Here is a 21,494-nt window from a genome sequence, read left to right as displayed (position 1 = left end):
AGGCGCAGGGGAGGATCAAATGTTGAGGAATGAAAAAAGAGGTAATGAAGAGAATTGAGAGAGACAGGTGCAGCGCGTAGGTATGGAAATGTTGGAGATTTAGGGGAGAAGGAAATGAATAGCATGGAAAGATACAAGGAAGAATGGACGGACGCCGACTGGTGTGAATAGAGAGATACGGGGCAAGCGAGAGAAATGCATGAAAAAATTGTGAAATACAAGGGGAGTGGTGGGGACATGAAAGGAGGTGGAGTGATCAAGAGAAGACGTCTGAGAAATGATAATAGACATGGATGTGACAATAGTAAGGTGCAGACGAAAGCAAATGGAAGGGTGGAGATGTAGGGGGAAGGGACATGAGGAGGATGGAGAGGTACGAGGAAGAACGGAAGGATCCGGAGTGAATAGAGAGATACGGGGTAAAATAGAGAAATCTATGAGACAAAGGAGAGATACAAGAGGGAGTGGAGAGGAAATTAAAGGAGCTGGAGCGATAAAGGCAAGAACGGGATTAGAGAGAGACGAGAATAAAGACGTGAGAGAGAGACTAGAAAGGTGCAGCAGAGGGCAGATGAAAGGGTGGAGAGATGCAGGCAGTAAGAAAGAGCAGAGTTTTGCGAGATAAATGGAAGCTAGAGGAGTGAGATGGAAAGGGGTGAGAAATTTGGGGGTGCAGTGATGGGATGGGGAAAGGGAGAGGGATGAGAGCAAAGAGAAAATAGAGAAGAGGGTAGATTGGTAAGAGTGGAAAAAAAGAGATACAGATAATAGGAAAGAGATGTAAGAGGAAAGTAACAAGGCACAGAGGATGGGGAGGTGTGACGAGCTCAGGTACACGGCTTATAATATAGGGAACAAAAGTCTAGAGACACAGTGAAAGACGCCAAGTAACAAGATGCAGCGGAAAGTGAGGGACCGTAGGGCAGAGTGAAGGAACAATATAGAGGAAGTCAGAGGACTTGAAAGTGGAGGTACGAAAGGAAGGATGCAGAGATATTGGAAGAGTAGGGAAATGTGAAGAGATGCAGATGACAGATGAGGGAGTGTGGAAGGGACAAGTGAGATGTAGGAGGAAAGGGAAAAAAGTGGGTGAAACAGCTGAGAATGAAAACATCAGAGGATAATGGAGAAGAGGATGGCAAAATGAATACTATAAGTGGATGTGGGGAAAGGGAAAGGTAGCGTGATACAGACGAAATAAAGAGATGAATAAGTTGGATTATCTAGGGAATGACAAAGGTATATGTGGTAGTGACTGATGGAGGAGTCTCCCACAGATGAATGCAGCACTGACATCACTATTCGCGTCTAAGCAATGATCAAACTGGCACACCACCGGACGATTGGGTGTAGTACTGCACACATCCGTGTATTTGTGGTCACAGACTTTCCCAAAAGGGGACATATTTGAATCTGACTTGTGCGGGTGCCATAACAGGAAGGAGAATCGATTGTCTCACAAAGGCAGAAGTGGTCAATGATCACTGTGATCCCGAGAGGTCACACTGCCACGTCTATTGCCACCTTGAGAATTTCAGAGCCAAATATAATGGAACAAGAAGCTCTCATTGCTCTAGTCAGTCTCTATTTGAGTACAGGATCTATGCTATATGACCATCCAGTAATAGAAAGGGAAGAGGTCACCCATATGTGACCTGCAGTGAACAGCTACCGTAATCAGAACACACCTGTGCTGGACATCACCTACATGGAACACATTCTCTGGAGTGGCCTGTAGAGATCAAGTGATGGGCCAGCTCAAAAAAACACAAGAGCAATCCTCCTGGCTATGCTGAACTCTTGAGGATGACCTATGAGAAAAAACAATGAGAAGCCAACTGATGCACCACCAACCTGAGCCAGTAGGGATGTGCAGAATGACTGCCAATTTCCCACAGCAAAACAATGAAGCACGTGTAGAAGAGCTGCGAGAGATTTAACATCAGATCAAAGCAGACAGGTCTGTCCCTCCCCCAACACTGGTACCTCTAAGATCCGACCCGGGCCCACAAGTCTGCATGAGAGAGGCCTAACAGTACTAGAGGGGCAGTCACAGTAGTGACTTCCAAAGGAATGACTCATCCAAGCAGACCTAGACACTCTTCCTCTACTAAAAGCGTGGAGAAAATGGATCATCATGCATTGGTATTCCAACTCTTCATATCAATTGTAGCAGGGAGTTTTAAAGCCTCTTACTTCTCTGAACCACAGACACATGATAGAAATGACCAGGATGGGGGAACCTAGAAACATGGGAACATCAACTGCTCAAACAATATCATAACGATAAATGGAGCATACATCTAGTTTGTGATGGAGACACCTGCAACTGCTATGTGTATTGTCTGCACCAAAGAATATTGTAGGCTCAAAGTTAACATCCCAGTACAAATCGAAAGGCATCCATGCATGTGCACCCTCTTTAGTGGCCCTCGGGTCATTGTCAGCTACATTGTCAGCTACTGTAGAGTCATACCTCCGTCCTCTAGTTATTTATCACTATAACCTTTGTGAGGACTCAGGCTTTATGGTTTGGGAAAGGTGTTTTGTTCCTTCACCTTCGTGGAGCATATGAACCTTCTCCTCAAACTGGCAAAGGACATCCCACGGGGCAAATAAGAGCCACATTGGCTGTCAATGGGTCAGAGGATAGATCAAAGTGTTCTGGGAGGCCAAACAGCCATGTGCAGCACATTTTCCAACTTGTAAATGCATTTCTTCGGGAAAGGTTAAGTCCATAGACTGGAGATTAATCCCCTATACTGAAAAACATAGCTCTGGAAGGAGGCAGTGAGGAAAGCACTTGAGGAAGGTCTAATGGGCAAAGCACACTACCCAGAGGACAACTGCCTAGAGTACCTGCAGGAGGGAAAGTCAGCATTTACAGGCCGAAAGAGAATAGTCCTGATGGATATCTAAGGAGGAACTACCCCACTTGGAGGCATCCTGGTAAAGGGGTCCTTGGTGCACATGGGGATCACACCCCAGTGATTCCCTTAGCATGTCAGTTGTGAATGCCATGAAGCATCTCATCATAATTACTGGTCAGCACAAGCTTGTCTGAATATATACTTCCGGTAACTGTGACCTGGACTACCATTTTTGTATGAAAAGTGCTGAAGTTCACCATAAGACATTTAAACGTTGGTGACTTCCCAAAAAACAGAGCCTGAAGATGTGTGTAAAATAGATGCTGTCCCAGTGGACCAACATCTCTTTCCTGTGAGTCGGGCAAAGAGAAGCCCGAAGGCTCAGTCCAGATATCCACCTCAAGAATTCCACCACTTTAGAAAAACACCCTGGTATCTTGCACCCGCAGAGGTGGAGGGTGTGCCAATGCATCTTGAAGATCTCAAACCTCCACAGTACACAATGCCTTGAGAAGATAATCACCATAAAAGCTGCTGCATCTCTGTACTGGATCAGAGAAGTGTTAATATCAGTATCCAATTGAGAAGGCAATCCAGCTGAATTCACCGCTCAGCTATCTGCTGTGCTTGTACATGTTCGAGCAGATGCAACCTGACCTCTCTGGTTTTAAGGGGTCTTGGATAGGACAGATATATAAGACACACATAAATCTTCTCAATATCATGGTGTAGACATTGATAATTCCAGAGAGACGCTATAAGAATACAAAATTACCTTTTAAAAGTTTGCCCTGCATGGTCTCCTGTGGGTATTCAATATTACCAATACGGCATTGCAGACTTTGCGAAAATCAGTAGGTATCTGGACACACCATTAAAAAGCTACCCATAGCAAAGACAAAGAAACAGACATGGCCCATCCAAGGCCTGTGAACCACTCAAGCACAAGTGTACATGATTTTGAAGACTTTCAGATTATGGCCAACAGACAATCTAAGTATCTATCATCATCTTCGCAGAGCCTAGCTATGCCCACCTGATTCAATTCAATGTGATCTTTGAGAGGGCATGGTCTGTCTTGTCCCATGGGAAATGTTAGAGAAGAACTATCCAGTCAACCGCTATCTTGCCTGGATGTCTGGCTTTACCAAAAAAAAGGGTTATAACTAGTTGTGTGTGAGAACGGACAGCAAACACTTGAAATTTGGTGAAGATGATGCCAAAGGTCAACAATGGCATCCTCGCTTGGCCATATAGGACCTTAAGTTCCAATAACATCCTAGTGTAATGAACAATATTACTGATACATTGTCAAGATATTCAAATACAAAAGAGCCAAACTGTCCTTAATTCAGTTACCACTTAGGGACTAAGCCAGGCCATATAGAAAAAGCAGATCAGTGTATTGGATAAACAGCAGAGAATAGTAGAGGTCCTTGATATCATCAGTGATGTCATTTTAAAGGTCATCAGTGATGTCATAAATGATGTCATAGAACATGTCATGAGTGATGTCATATGTGAGGTTATAAGCAGTCCATGGTGGGGGCACAAGTTATAGTCAGTGCTGCTAATTATAACTGTTGAATTTCTGTATTTGTTTTAGCTTTAAACATTAATGTTGTCACTGAGTAATTCACCTATCTATAATGTTACTTTAACCTTTGTTTTTTTCAGTGAATTTGTAAGGTATTTGGTAAAAGAAAACAGATCGTTTTAATACACCTAACTATAACATTACTTTAACCTTTGTTTTTTTCAGGGAATTTATAGTGTTTTCTTTTAAAGTAAATTAACTGTTTTTTAAGTGTATATATTTTAGAATGATTGTATGATATATCCTGTGTGCAGACATTATTTTGAAAATGAATGTTTTTTATTGTAACATAACAGGAACAGGTTCACAGTTAGCAAAATGTTTCTAAAAAATGATGTGTCAGTATAGAACAGAGTAACACAGCAATATTTATATTGACTTTGTCCGTCTCCTCAGTTCTTGTAACTGTAACATTGCAAGATTTTCCCAGGCATCTATTTTTAAGGTGTCATTACCCTTGCAAGAGGATGTGTGGTGGGATTGGCCTCTTCCTTTAACTTTCAAGCCTCTCTCTCATATGATGGGTGTGCGTAGTAGGTTGTGTGGGTGGATTGACCTCTCCTTTCAGACCTCTCACTCAGATAGTACTATGTGTGGATGAACTGGCCTCTCCTTGCAGACCCCTCTCTCAGATAATGGGTATGCATTGTAGGGTGTGTGGAATGACTGGCCTCTACTTTGAGACCTCTCTCTCAGATGACAGGTGTGCATAGTAAGGTGTGTGGATGGACTGGCCCTTTCTTTTCAGACCCCTCTCTCTGTCAGATCCTGGGTGTGTGTATTAGTTTTCGGGGGAATGACAGGCCTGTCCTTTCAGACCTCTCTCTCAAAAGATGGGTGTGTGTACCAGTACGTGGGGAGGTTCTGGCCTCTCCTGTCAGAGCTCTCTCTCTCAGATGATGGGTCTGCATATTAGTGTGTGTGGAGGGAGTGACCTCTCCTGTCAGAGCTCTCTCTCTCAGATGACGGGTTAGCATAGTAAGGTGGGTGCATTGACTGGCCTCTCCTTTGAGCCCACTCTCTCAGTTGATGAGTGTGTGTATTAGTGTGTGGCAAAGGACTGCCCTCTCCTGTGAGACCTTTCTCTCAGATGATGGGTGTGCAGTGTGGTGTGGACTGGCCTCTCCTTTCTGAACTTTTTCTGAATTAATGGGTATGCGCAGTAGGGTGTGTGGATGGCTTGGCCTCTCCTTTCAGACCTCTCTGGTGATGGGTGTGCATAGTATAGTGTGTGGATGGACTGGCCTCTCCTTTGAGACCTCTCTCTCAGATGATAAGTGTGCATAGTCAGGTGTTTTGATGGACTGAACTATCCTTTGAGACCTCTCTCTTAGATGATGGGAGTGCATAGTAGAGTGTGTGGATGAACTGGCCTCTCCTTTGAGGCTTCTCTCTCAGATAATAAGTGTGCATTTTAGTGCACTTGGAGGGACTGCGCTCTCCTGTCAGAACTCTCTCTCAGATGACAGGTATGTGTAATAGTTTATGGGGAGGGACTGGCCTCGAATTTCATACCTCTCTCTCGGAGGATGAGTGTACATAGTAGTAAGTGGCAAGGGATTGCTCTCTCCTGTGAGACCTCTCTCTCAGATGATGGGTGTGCGTATGGACTGAACTCTCCTTTCAGACCTTTCTCTCCTATAAAAGGTGTTCATAGTAAAGTATGTGGATGGACTAGCCTCTCCTTTCAGACCTCTTTGTTAGATGGTGGGTGTGCATAGTAGGGTGTGGAAAGAGCTGTAACTCTACTCACAACTCTTCCCAGGCTAATAGACATAAAGAGTGGACTCTGATAAACACCATCTCAAGTAAGACTTCTTTCTACAATAACAAATGAGCATGGTAGATTGTATTCAAAGATCACCCACTCTTCTACTTTTCTCAATTAACTTTCTATTCATCATAGTACTTATCACTTACACAATTCCTCTTAAAAACAAAGACCATAATATGCATTCCTACTAGTAGAGTGTATTGATAACTCATCAACTCCTTTTTACTATTCACAATCCCATGAGATTCCTGCAACATCATAAAAATTAGTTAAAAACAAAATAAATGTTTTTATCACAGTGGTTGTCTCTAAGACACCTTCTCTCTAAATCTAGAGGGATAGAGTGACTTTCTGTTGCCCCTTTATAAAGCCTTTTTACTTCATTTCCACAACACCTCTATTTTTTCACAGTAAACAGTAATGGTGTCCATTTCATTTCTGAAATTCCAACAGCCAGCCAATCAGAGTGCTCGCTCTTACAGGACTCATGGGAGCGTCGCGCTCCTGCGAGAGCATGAAGGTTCACAGGAAAAATTAGCCTCTTGACCACAGGGCTCCATTTCTGAATTTGCGCCCTCTTGGGAAGCTCATGAGACTCTCGTAAGCTCAAATGGCAAAATATACAATTATTTCTGACCCTTACATTCTCAAAACCTTCAGATTATATTTACACTAAATAACAAAAAGCACAATCTGCAGACCAAGATCTAACTTCCTGCCAAATTTGGTGTAATTCGGTTCAGCAGTTTATGCTGTAGCTTGTCTTAAAGAAGTCTATGGAAAATGCATGGTGATTTTGTGTCTCAGGACCTCCTTTTTTCCTCCATACCTACTAAATGGATCACCCCCATACTTTCCTTAAAGGAACTGAGGTGGATTAACTTTTGTTTGGACGTTTTCATGAAGATTCATCAAACAGGGTCAAAGTGGTAAGCAAACCAAAAAACTCTCTTTCTATGGAAAAGCAGACCTACCTATAACTACCGAGTGGCAACCGCCAGATTGCTGACATGTCACGCAGTGTGCTTCATCCTCCTTTTGCGATTGGCTCCTTGCTGAGTTGTTGAGCTGACGAGCTCTGGGATGCAGCTGCTCTCTTGGAGTGGTACTAAACACAATAAGACTGTGAGCAACATTGACAGCATTCCCCACAGTTCACTTGTTACTCTCTACTGAATCAGGACAACAATCCTGAAACGTGTCTAGAAATACACAGTACTGGTGGCCCCAACCAGGGTGAATACTAAAGACTTTCAACTAAAGGGAGTGTTATCATTTACTGAATTCACCACAATCCACCTAATGACATAATGGTTGCACCGTATTTTACGTCGCACCATGGCGGTCGTTAGGACAATAGCATCAAAATCTTTGACGCTATTGTGGCGCATTTATGCACTAGTGTCAAAAATGTTTACACTATTGCAGCAAAGCACAGGTAGGCCCATTGATTAAAATCAGTGTGTCATTTTAACGCCTGCTCTGAGCAGGCGTTAAAAATGACGGAAACAACTGCACAGTGAAATGTTGTAAATTTCACTGTGCCATTTGTTTGGGCCTCCCTGCACAGAATGGCCCCCTCCTTGCATTCATTATGTCTGCTAAAGGCATAATGTGGAGCAAGGGTTTACAAAGTAGTGTAAAGCAAGCATGGCACCACTTTGTAAATACGGCGTGGGAGAAAGGTCTTCTTAACGCTGCCTTAGCATGAAAAAATAAATGACGTAGGACGGCGCAAGGTGGTGCTAGGGGCTTGTAAATATGCCCCACTGTATTCCTCACACTTAGGCCCATATTTATACTTTTTTAGCGCCGCATTTGCGCCGCTTTTTGATGCAAAAACAGCACAAACTTACAAAATACAATTGTATTTTGCAAGTTTGTGCTGTTTTTGCATAAAAAAATGGCGCAAATGCGGAGCTAAAAAAGTATAAATGTGGGTCTTAGTACTCCAACCAATCCACACTGCTCTCCCTTTCTATAGCCTCCAAAGCCCCTCTCATGCAATCTGCTTCTCATATAGGGGCATATTTATACTCCGTTTGCGCCGAATTTGCGTCGTTTTTTTCGACGCAAATTCAACGCAAAACTAACTCCATATTTATACTTTGGCGTTAGACGCGTCTAGCGCCAAAGTTCATGGAGTTAGCGTCATTTTTTTGCGTGAACACCTTCCTTGCGTTAATGATATGCAAGGTAGGCGTTCCCGTCTAAAAAAATGACTCCGATGCTATTGCGTCGGATTTATACTCCCGGGCAAAAATGACGCCTGGGAGTGGGCGGGACTAAAAAACCCGCATTTGCGCCGGATTTTAGCGCCTGGGTCAGGGCAGGCGTTAAGGGACCTGTGGGCTCAGAATGAGCCCAGAGGTGCCCTCCCAAGCCCCCAGGGACACCCCCTGCCACCCTTGCCCACCCCAGGAGGACACCCAAGGATGGAGGGACCCACCCCAGGGAAGAAAAGGTAAGTTGTGGTAAGTATTATTTTTTTTTTTTTTGGGCTAAGGGGGGCCTGATTTGTGCCCCCCTACATGCCGCTATGCCCACTGACCATGCCCAGGGGACAGAAGTCCCCTGGGCATGGCCATTGGGCAAGGGGGCATGACTCATGTTAATGGCGTCTGGGCGCCCCAAAAAAATGGCGCAAATCGGGTTAAGACGTTTTTTTTGCCTCAGCCTGACTTGCCCCATTTTTGGACGCCCAAACGCCATTTTTCCCTACGCCGGCGCTGCCTGGTGTACGTGGGTTTTTTTCACGCACACCAGGCAGCGCCGGTCGGCTAACGCCGGCTAACGCCATTCAATAAATACGGCGCCCGCATGGCGCTTCAGAATGGCGTTAGCCGGCGCTAATTTTTTTGGCGCTAAACTGCGTTAGCGCAGTTTTGCGTCAAAAAGTATAAATATGGGCCATAATGTATTTTAACATTACATGCCAGCCTGATTGTCGGGAAATCTGAAGCCCCCCAATCTTACTGAGCAAGCTAGGCCTCTGGCTAAGGGCGGTGAGACTCTGTTGTATTTCTTTAATTCTGATCCACGCGCTGTGTGTGCGCCGTGCGTGGCTCGTAGCGCCTGGAACAGAACGTTGGAGAGGATACAAAGGGCGGTGAAGACAGCGGCCGTTGTGGGTCTCCCTCCCGGTTTCAGCACAAATAAATCTTTCTTTGATGAACCCACGGTGAGCTTCATTTGATCATTTCACTGGCAACGAAGGTATGTGGCTCTGCTGACCGGAAGGAGAGACAAGGAAAGACGTGCTTTGTTTATCGAGGCAGGGAGACAACGGCTATGTAATTCTCCTATCAGCTGTCTGTTTCAGTTTTTTGTTTCATTTTAAACATTTAAGGAGCCTCTGAACAGCTGTTTGTTCAAGTTACATAGAAATCAATTTCTTCCAGTTGAGAGACTGAGACAATCCTCGTGTGGGAGTGTTGCTTAGCAACAATTTCAAGTTTTTTTTAAGACTTTGTCAACAGCAAATGGTGGTGTGTTTGTTGCCTAGCAACGATATGAAGCTTACATTGGAGTTTTCAAGCCTGTATTAGTTGCCTTGCAACGGTAAATACTTTAATTTTGGTGTTTTTTTTTTAATTATTTTTCTTCTTTTGTGGCAATTAACAAAAATATATCAACTCCTATAATAACAATGGAAGGTTTTACAGCGGCAAGTTTTTTTTTTAACACTCCTGGGGAACCTGTCATATCCTGGGAGGACTGGAAAGATGGTTTCGAAGCATATGTCTTGGCTGTTGGTGATGATATATTCACGGCATCTAGAAAACTGGCTAGGTTGAAACACTGTTTGGGAGTAGAAGGAAGGCACATTTTGAAACATTTACCATATCCTTATGAGGATGAAGACCAGAATGAGGATGAGTACGAGATTGCCATGGAACAGTTGAACTACAATTTTTGGGGAAAAAAAATGTTGTCGTGGAGCGTTTTAAATTTTTAAAGAGAAGCCAATTGTCTGAAGAGTCAGTTGAAAGTTATGTGGCAAGTGTGAGGATTTTGGCTGCAACTTGCAACTATGGTCATTTTCATTATGAAATGCTAAGAGACCAACTGGTTTTGAAAGTTAATGATAAAAAAAACTCAGGAAAAATTGTTAAATACAGAAGATTTGACATTACAAAAAGCCATTGACTTCATCAAAAGAATTGAGATAACGAGTGATGGCCTAAAGGAACTATCTACTGCGTCAGGAGCTGTGAATGCAGTTATTGGAAGAGACTATAAGTTCAAAAAGGAGGATTTGTTAGCAACTTCAGCGAAGATGGAGGGAAGAAAAGATACTACTTGCTATAGATGTGGCCTCAAGGGGCACATTGCTTCTGATGTTTGCTGTCCTGCTGCTGGCCAAGTGTGCAGGAAGTGGAAGTCCAAAGGACATTTCGCGAGAGTGTGCAAAGGGAAACAAATGAGCGTAATGAGCACAAGGAGGGGTAGAGGTGCAATCAATTCTGTGGGTAGTGATAGTGAAGATATTGACTCTCAACAATTTATTTTGCAGGTGGTGGATGTTGAGAGTGTGAGTTCAAATGGTCCGCACTGTGTGATTAACTTTGATGGAGTAGATGTACTCGTGATGGCCGACTCAGGGGCGAGCTATACTTTGATCGGAAAAGAAAATATGTCTAGTTTTCCTGCGCATGATATTAAACCTTCAGATGTGCGTTTGCTAGCGTATGGTAACAACCCTATTGAGCTTGTGGGGTATATGGATGCTTCTTTAGAGTTTCAAGGGACAGTAATCAAGTCAAAGGTATGTTTTGTGGAGGAAGGTACCAATTTGTTAGGTTGGCCGCAGCAAAAGGACCTTGGCATAATTCTTGATCCTAATCATCCCGATCAAGTGTTGGGGTCGAAGTCCAGCGTACATGTGGTGCAAAAGGCCAATTTTGTAGAAGAATTTCCCCAAGTGTTTAACAATAAGTTAGGAAAATTAAAGGGGTTTGTGCATAGAATTATTTTGAAGCGGGATGCTGTACCAAAGGCGCATAAACCTCATCCTGTGCCAATTGTGATGAGGGAACGATTACGACATGATTTATCTAAGTTGTCAGAGCAAGATGTGATTGAAGAGATCGAGGCATCGGAGTGGTTGGCGCCGGTGGTGATTGCTAAAAAGGCGAATGGAGACATGCGTTTGTGTGTGGATTTGCGTGATCTTAATGCTGCTATATGGGTGGATAGACATCCTCTGCCTAATATTGGTGAAATGTTATCCACAGTGAATGGGGCAAGTGTATTTTCTACCTTGGATTTGTCATCAGCATATCACCAAATTGAGTTACACCCAGAGTCACGTGCATTAACCTCTTTCATTACTCCAGAGGGGGCGTACACATTTAAGCGCATGCCTTTTGGTTTGACGTCAGCATCATCAGTATTTCAACGGGCAATGCATCATTTACTTAAGGACGTATCTGGCGTTACTTATTTTCAAGATGATATCTTGGTGTTTGGTGGAGACCAGAATGAACATGATTGTGCCATGAGAAAGGTATTGAGTGTTTTAAGGGATAGCGGGCTGACGATCAAATTGGAGAAGTGCAAGTTGAGTGTGCCTGAAGTGGAATACTTGGGTCACTCAATTAACAAAGATGGTATTTCGCCTAAGTTGAATTTAGTAGAGGCAATAGAAGGCGCGCCTTCTCCCGCTTGTAAGGATCAATTGAGATCGTTTTTAGGTCTTGCTGAGTACTATTCTAAATTTATTTCCAAGTTTGCTGACAAAACAGTAAACATGAGGAGGTTGTTGTGCGTGAAGGAACAATTTGTATGTTGTGAGAATTGTGAGAGAGAGTTTTGTTTGTTGAAGAAACAAATTGCTTCAGCTCCAGCTCTTAAGCCGTTTGACCCTAGGGATGAGATCATAATTAATACTGATGCTAGTTCCGTGGGACTGGGAGCAGTGTTAATGCAAAAAAGAGCTGGAAAGGAAGTGACAATAGCGTATGCTTCTAGACCGTTGAGTTCATCGGAAATGAATTATTCCACCATCGAAAAGGAAGCATTGGCATGTTGGTGGGGTGTTAACCATTTCTGTAAGTTTGTGTGGGGTTTGAAATTTGAAATTCGTACTGATCATCGTCCATTGGTGGAAGTATTTTCGACCAAGGGTGCGGGTAGGGCCACACCTAGAATAGCTCGTTGGGTGGCCAGAATGTTGGAGTACAACTATGATCTGGTGTATTTTCCCAGAAAAAAAAATGTGTTGGCTGATTGTCTGTCAAGGCTTCCAGTAAAGTCTGTGCGAGGTGGTATGGATGAATCGGAACCTGATGAACTCATAGCCTCTGTGGACGTGGATGTAGGTTGTGTGACAGAAGGTAGGATCTCACATGAAGAGTGGATTACTGAAGTTCATAATGACGGCGTGTTACAAGAGGTGATGGGTTATTGTCGTCAAGGATGGCCAAATAGAGGGAGTGCTTCTTGCGAGGCTGAGTACTTTCGACAAGTGGGCGTAGAGTTGTGCATGGAGAACGGTGTTGTGTTCAGGGGTGAGCAGTTAGTGGTTCCAACTGTTTTGCGGGAACGGGTGTTAAAGTTGGCTCACGAGGGTCATCTTGGGATGAGCGCTACTAAGAGGCGGGTCAGATCTGAGTATTGGTGGCCTGGCCTGGATAGGGAGGTGGAACATCATATGAGAGAGTGCGTGTTGTGTGCGTGGAGCGACAAGTCTCAAAAGTTGGTTAAAAGTGATCTTGTGTCTGATAAATCGGACGGGCCGTGGAAGAAAATAGCCATTGACATTATGGGTCCGTTTAATATTTTAGGAAGTGTGCCTAAATATGCTTTGGTGGTTGTGGACTATTTTTCCAGGTGGCCAGTTGTAAAAAAATTTGAAAATATAAATACAATGTGCGTTGTGGAGTTTTTGATGGATTTATTTGACTCAGAAGGAATTCCTGAGATAATAGTTTCTGACAATGGTGTACAATTCGTATCTGGTGTCATGAAAGATTTCTTATGTAGATTTGAGATAGGGCACATCAGAGCATCTGTTTATTACCCATAGAGTAATGGTTTGGTGGAGAGATGGAAGAGGACGCTGAAAGAGGGCTTGCAATTAGCAATTTATAATGGTGTGAATTGGCGTAAGGCAGTGAAGGATCTGGTTTGGTCATACCGTACTACTCCCCATAGTTTGACGGGAAAATCACCTTTTGAGGTCATGAGAGATAGAAAACCGAGAGCTTTGTTGACAAAAAGTGTGGCAAGAAAGCAATTTGAGATGAGTGAAATACCTGATGATTACAAAGTTGGAGATTGGGTGCGAGTGGTGAAGGGAGCATGATCTGCTAAAGGGTAATCTAAATTTTCAGAGCCTTTTGGGGTGAGAAAAGTGTACAAGTATACCCTGTTGCTGAGTGATGGAAATGTGTGGAACCGAGGAAAAATTATAAAGGTTCCTCCACAGTTTAATCAGGAAAGGTTGTGGGAGGTGGAAAACAGTTTGGAAAACAGTGTTGGTAAGGGTTCGACGAGTAATAATGAAACACCCTTGAATAAAAGTGGGCGTGTTGGTGTGATGGTGAGAGAGAAGTCGATGTTGAGAAAGCCTAAGAGATTTGTTGACTTTGTCACTGCTTAAAGTAAAGTTGTTGGTTTCCACAATATGTTGTACTACATAAGGAAATGCTTTTCATTCATGTTCATTGTATCGATGCATTACACAAATTAATTACATAATTATCTTATTAGGTTATGTTTATGTGTTCTATGATGTGAGGTTTAGTTTGTGTAGTAATTACACATATATTTGTTTAAGTGATGTTGATGCATTCTATGTGTTGTTGTTCATTTTAATTGAAGGAAGGGGGATGTGTTGTATTTCTTTAATTCTGATCCACGCGCAGTGTGTGCGCCGTGCGTGGCTCGTAGCGCATGGAACAGAACGCTGGAGAGGATACGAAGGGCGGTGAAGACAGCGGCCGTTGTGGGTCTCCCTCCCGGTTTCAGCACAAATAAATCCTTCTTTGATGAACCCACGGTGAGCTTCCTTTGATCATTTCAGGCTCCTGGAGGCATTGCAAACAACTGTTGTCAGCCACCGCTCAGTAGAGTTATCATTGTGTCCTACTGATTTAACTTACTGTATTCAGTCACGCCGGATGAAAAATCAGCTGAAACAGAAACAGCTACATCAGCCTCAGGATGGATTGGGGACTCGGGCAACAGTCAGCAAGGACACTGGACGTGTGGAGATGGGCACCTGCATATTTAGATAAGATGCATGGAGTTTTTCTTCACACCCTGGTTCAACAATAATTCAATCGGCCCCAGTCTATCATCGAGGGGTTTTAGATATTCCTCAGTCTGAGAACCAAGGGCCACATGTACGTACATTAGAAATTGCGAGTTCTGAATTGTGATTCCTTGCGAATTAGGAAATCACAATTTCAAATGGAAGAAACTCTTTTAAGTTTCACTTGCAACTCCCGGCGGGTCGCAAATAGGCCTATGAGGTAGGTCTTGCTTTTTTACCCACTGGGAATCGCAAAAATCACAGGGATGGTGGCCTACTGGGGTCAGCAGACCACCATGTCTGTGATTGCTTTTCAAAATAGCAATCTTTTTTTTTTTTTTTTAATGCAGCCTATTTTCCTTAAAGGAAAACCGTATGCATTTAAAAAAGAAAATGAAAAAGGGTTTTTTCGTTTTTAAGAGTAGGCAGTGGTCCATGGCACTACTGCCTGCTCTTAAAAAATGCTTTTACAGTAATTTGCAAAGGGGAAGGGGTCTCTTTGAAATTGGGGGTAACCTGTGAATGTTTTGCACCCTTATTTCGGCTGCGAAACATTCCACTACGATTCAATATTAGAAAGTGACACCCTTAAACATGCCCTTTTCCTAATACCTAATCGCAAAGTAAAATTGCGATTCAGTAAAAGATAACCGATTACAAATTGGCCTTGGCAGATACCAAAAAGCTTTTTAACGGTCACAAACGGCCTGATTCTGCAAATCGGACCGAGTGAGACCGCTAATAAACTTTGTACATGTGGCGTCCAGTTGGTCCAGCGAAAATGCCTCTGGGGTGAAGGAATGGACAAATCCGTAATGGTGTTCACACATTCATACTGTAAGAGGGCGTCCTGCATGTTTTTAAATCATGAACACGATCAGAGCTCATGCTATTTATATAATGGACAGCAGAGGGCGCTGCATACTCATTTATCCTTCTGGGTCCCGTTGTGGTTATCCTTTGCAGCAATGGAAATTATTTGCACGCTTTTCATGCTCTAAGAAGTGCTGCAAGTTACTTACGTCAGCATCACTGTAAACATAAGGCTTATGTGATTTAAGAATTATGGGGTATATTTAATAAAGGCTTGTGTCACCCTTGCGCCAGACATTGAGGCGCAAAAGCAGCACAACTCTTAGGGCCGTATTTATACTCCGTTTGCGCCGAATTTGCGTCGTTTTTTTCGACGCAAATTCGACGCTAAACTAACGCCAACTAACGCCATATTTATACTATGGCGTTAGAGGCGAATAGCGCCAAAGTTCCCGGAATGTGCGTCATTTTTTAGCGTGAACCCCTTTCTTGCGTTAATGATATGCAAGGGAGGCGTTCCCGTCTAAAAAATGACTCCCAGGCCTTTACGTGGTATTTATACTCCCGGGCAAAAGAGACGCCCGGGAGTGGGCGTGGCTAAAAACGGCGCATTTGCGCCGCTTTTTAACGCCTGGGTCAGGCATGGCGTTAAGGTACAAGTGGGCTCAAAATGAGCCCAGAGTGCCCTCCCCTGCCCCCAGGGACCCCCCCTGCCACCCTTGCCCACCCCAGGAGGACACCCAAGGCTGGAGGGACCCACCCCAGGGACATTCAGGTAAGTATTTTTTTATTTTTTTTTTATAATTTTTTTTGGCATAGGGGGGCCTGATTTGTGCCCCCCTACATGCCACTATGCCCAATGACCATGCCCAGGGGACAGAAGTCCCCTGGGCATGGCCATTGGGCAAGGGGGCATGACTCCTATCTTTACAATGATAGGAGTCATGTTGATGGGGGATGGGCGTCGAAAATAAATGGCGCAAGTCGGGTTACGACGATTTTTTCGACGTAACCTGACTTGCCCCATTTTAAGACGCCCATGCGCCATTTTCCCCCTACGCCGGCGCTGCCTGGTGTACGTGGTTTTTCTCGCGCACACCAGGCAGCGCCGGTCTGCTTGCGCCGGCTAACGCCATTCAATAAATACGGCGCCCGCATGGCGCTTCAGAATGGCGTTAGCCGGCGCAAAACTTTTTGACGCTAAACTGCGTTAGCGCAGTTTAGCGTCAAAAAGTATAAATATGGGCCTTAGATTTATCAAGCTGCGCAAGCCCACCTTGCGTGGCTTGATAAATCTAAAGTAATGAAATGCAGCACAAATCACTGTGTTGCGTTACTCTGCCCAAGTGATAGGATGACCAGATGCCCCAGATTTGCCCGGACAGTTCCGATTTTCTGATGACTGTCCCAGAGTCCCGATACTTGTTTTAAATATACTTGAATGTCCCGGTTTTGTGAGATAGTCGGGTGAGCACGCACATTTATCACTGTCCACTGTGTTCACACCGGCCCTCTCATGACACCACTGACACAGTATTGTTTTAAAAACTCTCCTGTTGTGCCTTCTGGCTTAATTCAGCCAGCACAGCAGGATTTAATGGAGGGCATCACCCAAGGCCAGAATAACAAAACTACCATTACAACACACTGGAGCATGGCCGAAAAAGTCGTTCATTTTCATGCTACAAAGGTGTGGATAGCTGTCTTGATACACATTATTATATATATATATATATATATATATACATATATATATATATATATATATTGAGATAGATAGATAGATAGATAGATAGATAGATAGATAGATAGATAGATAGATAGATAGATAGATAGATAGATAGAAAGATTGACATAGAACTAGAATTAAATGTTGGCATGGATTTTGGCGCATTCCCAGATTTACCAACACTGCTAAACCTAGGAATGTGTCAAAATGCTACACCTAACCAAGTGAGGCGTAAGGTTATTTCTCCCCATTACTTCCTCTTTCTACGTGTGCTACATTCTGCAGCACACGTACAAAGAGGAAAATGCCTCGTAAGATTATTTTTATGCAGGAAGGTGTACCTTCCTGCACAAAAAACATTCTGCTTAAAACACCGGCACCCTTGAACCATGGTTGTAGACAAGTCAGTCAGTCCCATTGCCAGTCTCATTGCCAGTATGAATGCAAGAACAACCGGATCATTGCTCGGGTCAGTCCTACCTTTACAGCATATGTATGGTTAAGTTCAATAACTTCAAATAATGAGCTAAAAAGGAGCAGTCTAGTGCGCTTGGTCAGTTGCCTGTCAATCAAAGATGAACTGTACCACCTTGGGTCGAGCTAGGGTATGTGGATGTTCAAGACCTAGAATCAAACAGGACATACAAGGTGTATGTCCATCAAATAACCCCAGAAACTCCAATTTAGCAACACTGCTCGTTCCATGAAGATGAACATGCCGCCAAAGATGCCAAAGAACGGGTAGCGGCAAGAGTCTGTCTTAGTTTCACGTACCAATTAAAGTACCAATCCTCAGCTAAGTAATGGCAAGTCGAAAAGTGGCACATCGGATGCTGCCACATGGTGGAGCATTTCCAGCAATTACCACTTTAGATAGGCAAGTCTGGTTCCCAGTAGCAAACCACGATGAACAGAGTGGCATAAATACTACTCACTGCTGAGAAGAGGAGCGCAACCTCTTCAACAAAAGATCTGCTGATGGTATGTCTGTGATGAGAAAAGAGGCAGGCCTTCCTAATATCTAAATTATGCTTTAGAGGGGGATTGGCGCATTCCTTCTCTTATAGAGATTGAGAGGTGGTCCAGATGGGTAACAAAGAAATGGCTGCACCTTTAAAATGTTAACATCGGTCCAGTGTGAATCAGATGCCATCTTTGACCTTTTCCTCTATTTCTAGTGGCACTTCGATACCTAAACAGCTATGCAGACATGTGTAATATCTTTGGAACATGCATGGTGAATATAAGTACCATTGAGTTAAGTAAGAATATATGGAATAAAATAAGCCCTGAGGTGCATTATAATTACATTATAATTACACAGCAAAGTAACTGATGAGTTCTGTGACCATATAGAGGAATGAGAACAAAGGTGGATTTCCTTGATATGTTCATGGTATTTCAAGGATACTTTCAATACCCCTATAATATTCAGAATGAGGTACTTTATTCCTTAAAATGCATGGTCACACCATCACTCTTCTCTCAAACCAAATCCTTGGCATGTTGCTCTTTCATATGAAAGCGGTAGGATGCCTGTAAACATCAATAATAAAAGTAGAATTTGTAGTGGAAAACTAAACACACCCAAAAAGCACTTAGATATGTGTTGCAAAGTATATTAGAATCAGTTTACTACAAGTCAGATTTTTTTTTAAACGCTTTAGCTCAGAACATTTATTAACATACATAGAGATTCTGTTTTCCTGTAATTACCTGAATAATGCCAAAAATAAACATATTTGTTAGAAATGGAGTAGTTTGGCACCAGCAGTAGGCTTAACTTCAAGGTGCTAGGTGTAAAGTATTTGTAACAACACACACAGTAACTTAATGAAAACACTACAAAATGGCACAACATAGGTTTAGAAAAATAGAAAATGTTTATCTAAACAAAACAAGACCAAAACAACACAAATCCACAATACACAAGTCAAGTTATCACTAAAAATGCAAGAGTCTTCATGTAATTTTAAACACACACTAATACTGTTAGCGTGAAAATGTACCTTGGATGCGTCAAAAATAACCCCGCAAGGATGAGTGTGCTTCAAAAAGGGCTTGAGATGCATTGATATCACTCACTAGCAGACCTTGCATAATTTCTCCTTTAGTCAGGTCGGCATGCGCCGTTTCTTCTCTCAGCAGGAGAGCGATGCGTCGATCTGGTCAGCACTCTCTGGTCCGGGCAGGCCTTACGTTGTTTTTACACATCCAGAAGTGTTTGCATCGGAAATCCAGCTGCGCGATGATCTGAAAACCACGCAGCGCGGGTTGCGATCTCACCAGCCTCCATCAGCGATGCTGCGCGACGTTTCCCCAGTTCCGGGCGTCCATCTTCCGGTCGCGTGGCAGGCGAGCTTTGATTTTCAGCCACGAAGCCGGCGGTGCATCGATTTTTCAGCCGCAGATCGGAGTCACGTTGATCTATCCCCTGCACGGCATTCTGTGCGTGGATTTCTTCCTCTTAGGCTGTCAGTTTCTCCTTTCAGGGTCCCAGGAACTGGATGGGCACCAATTGGCAGGGTAGGAGTCTCTCCAGAGACTCCAGGTGCTGGCAGAGAGAAGTCTTTGTGGTCCCTGAGACTTCAAACAACAGGAGGCAAGCTCTAAATCAAACCCTTGGAGATCTTCACAATATGGAAGGCACACAAAGTCCAGTCTTTGTCCTCTAGCACAGGCAGAAGCAGCAACTGCAGGATAGCTCCACAAAGCACAGTCACAGGCAGGGCAGCTCTTCTTCCTCAGCTTTTCAGCTCTTCTCCAGGCAGAGGTTCATCTTGGTTTCCAGAAGTGTCCTAAAGTATGTGGTTTTGGGTGCCCTTCTTTTACCCATTTTGCCCCTTGAAGTAGGCTTACTTCAAAGGAAAGTGTCTTTTGATTGGGAAATCCTGCCTTGCTCAGGCCAGGCCCCAGACACACACCAGGGGGTTGGAGACTGCATTGTGTGAGGGCAGGCACAGCCCTTTCAGGTGTGAGTGGCCACTCCTCCCCTCCCTCCTAGCACAGATGGCTCATCAGGAAATGGAGACTCCGCCCCAGTTCCCTTTGTGTCACTGTCTAGTGAGAGGTGCAACCAGCCCAACTGTCAAACTGACCCAGACAGGGAATCCACAAACAGACAGAGTCATAGAAATGGTGTTAAAGCAGCGGTAATACCGCCAACAGCCCGGCGGAAAAAAAATGGAATTACGACCATGGCGGAAACCGCCAACATAGACAGCCACTTTAACATTCCGACCGCCACAACGGTAGGAACAAACACCGCGGCAGTAAACGCCAACAGATAGGCGGAGGCCAAAGTACTGCCCACACTATTACAAGAGGCCTATCCGCCACCTTTTCTGGGGTGGTACCAACGCTATCAAAAGCACGGCGGAAACAGGAATTGGAACGGAAACCACTCACCTCTCGACACCCAACGAGGAACCAGGACGCCATGGAGCCCGAACTACAGGTCCTGCCCATGCTGGTCTTCCCCCTCTTGAATCAGGAGCAGGAAAGATGCCGTCGACGACCACGATGAGTACTGCACCTACAACACAGGGGAGGGTGAAAGGGTGGGAGGGAAAAGAAAGTGACACACACACGCAACACCCAATGCCCCCACCCTCACCCACAACACCATACACACAAATACATGCAGCAACATTACATATACACCCCCTCACTCCCTGGAAGAACGCAAGGAAAAGGAAATGATTGTAACAATTGAAATTAATAAAAATCAGATAGTGCAGTTTCAAAAATCAGTATATACAAATATGTACACCAACTACACAAGTCCGGATATGAATCAAACATCGTCCGTGGATCAGTGCCCCAAAATGCATTGGCGAAGCCCACACAAGATACCGGACTTGAAACGGAGAGAACACTGCAGGGGCATCAGATCGAAATGAAACAGGCACCTCAGGGGAAGGGGGAGGGTGGGCACCTCAGCCGGATGAACGGCCAACGCCACTGCTCCACAAGGGGGCTCCATGCCCACTGATTGGTCCTGGGGAGTGCAAAGCCACAGTCTCACAAGTATTTCCAGTGGGTGGTTTTTCCCAGTGCTCTATCCTAGGGAGTGCAAAGCCACAGTCTCACAGTCTTTCCAGTGGGTGGTTTGTCCACTGCTCAATCCTGGGGAGTGCAAAGCCACAGTCTCACAAGTCTTTCCAGTGGGGGGTTTGTCCACTGCTCTATCCTGGGGAGTGCAAAGCCACAGTCTATCAAGTCTTTCCAGTGGGTGGTTTGCCCACTGCTCTATCCTGGGGAGTGCAAAGCCACAGTCTCACAAGTGGATGTCAGTCTCCACTGGTTCTGGAGGGGGCTTTGTGCCCAGTGTGCTTCATCCTGCCAAGGACTGAGGAAGTGGATGTATCTCTCCACTGGTTCTGGAGGGGGCTTTGTGCCCAGTGTGCTTCATACTGCCAAGGACTGAGGAAGTGGATGTATCTCTCCAC

Source organism: Pleurodeles waltl, chromosome 7 (assembly GCF_031143425.1).
Source record: "Pleurodeles waltl isolate 20211129_DDA chromosome 7, aPleWal1.hap1.20221129, whole genome shotgun sequence".
In the NCBI taxonomy this organism is placed as follows: domain Eukaryota; kingdom Metazoa; phylum Chordata; class Amphibia; order Caudata; family Salamandridae; genus Pleurodeles; species Pleurodeles waltl.
The sequence above is the reverse complement of the archived record's forward strand: the minus strand, read 5'-3'. Positions refer to the sequence as shown.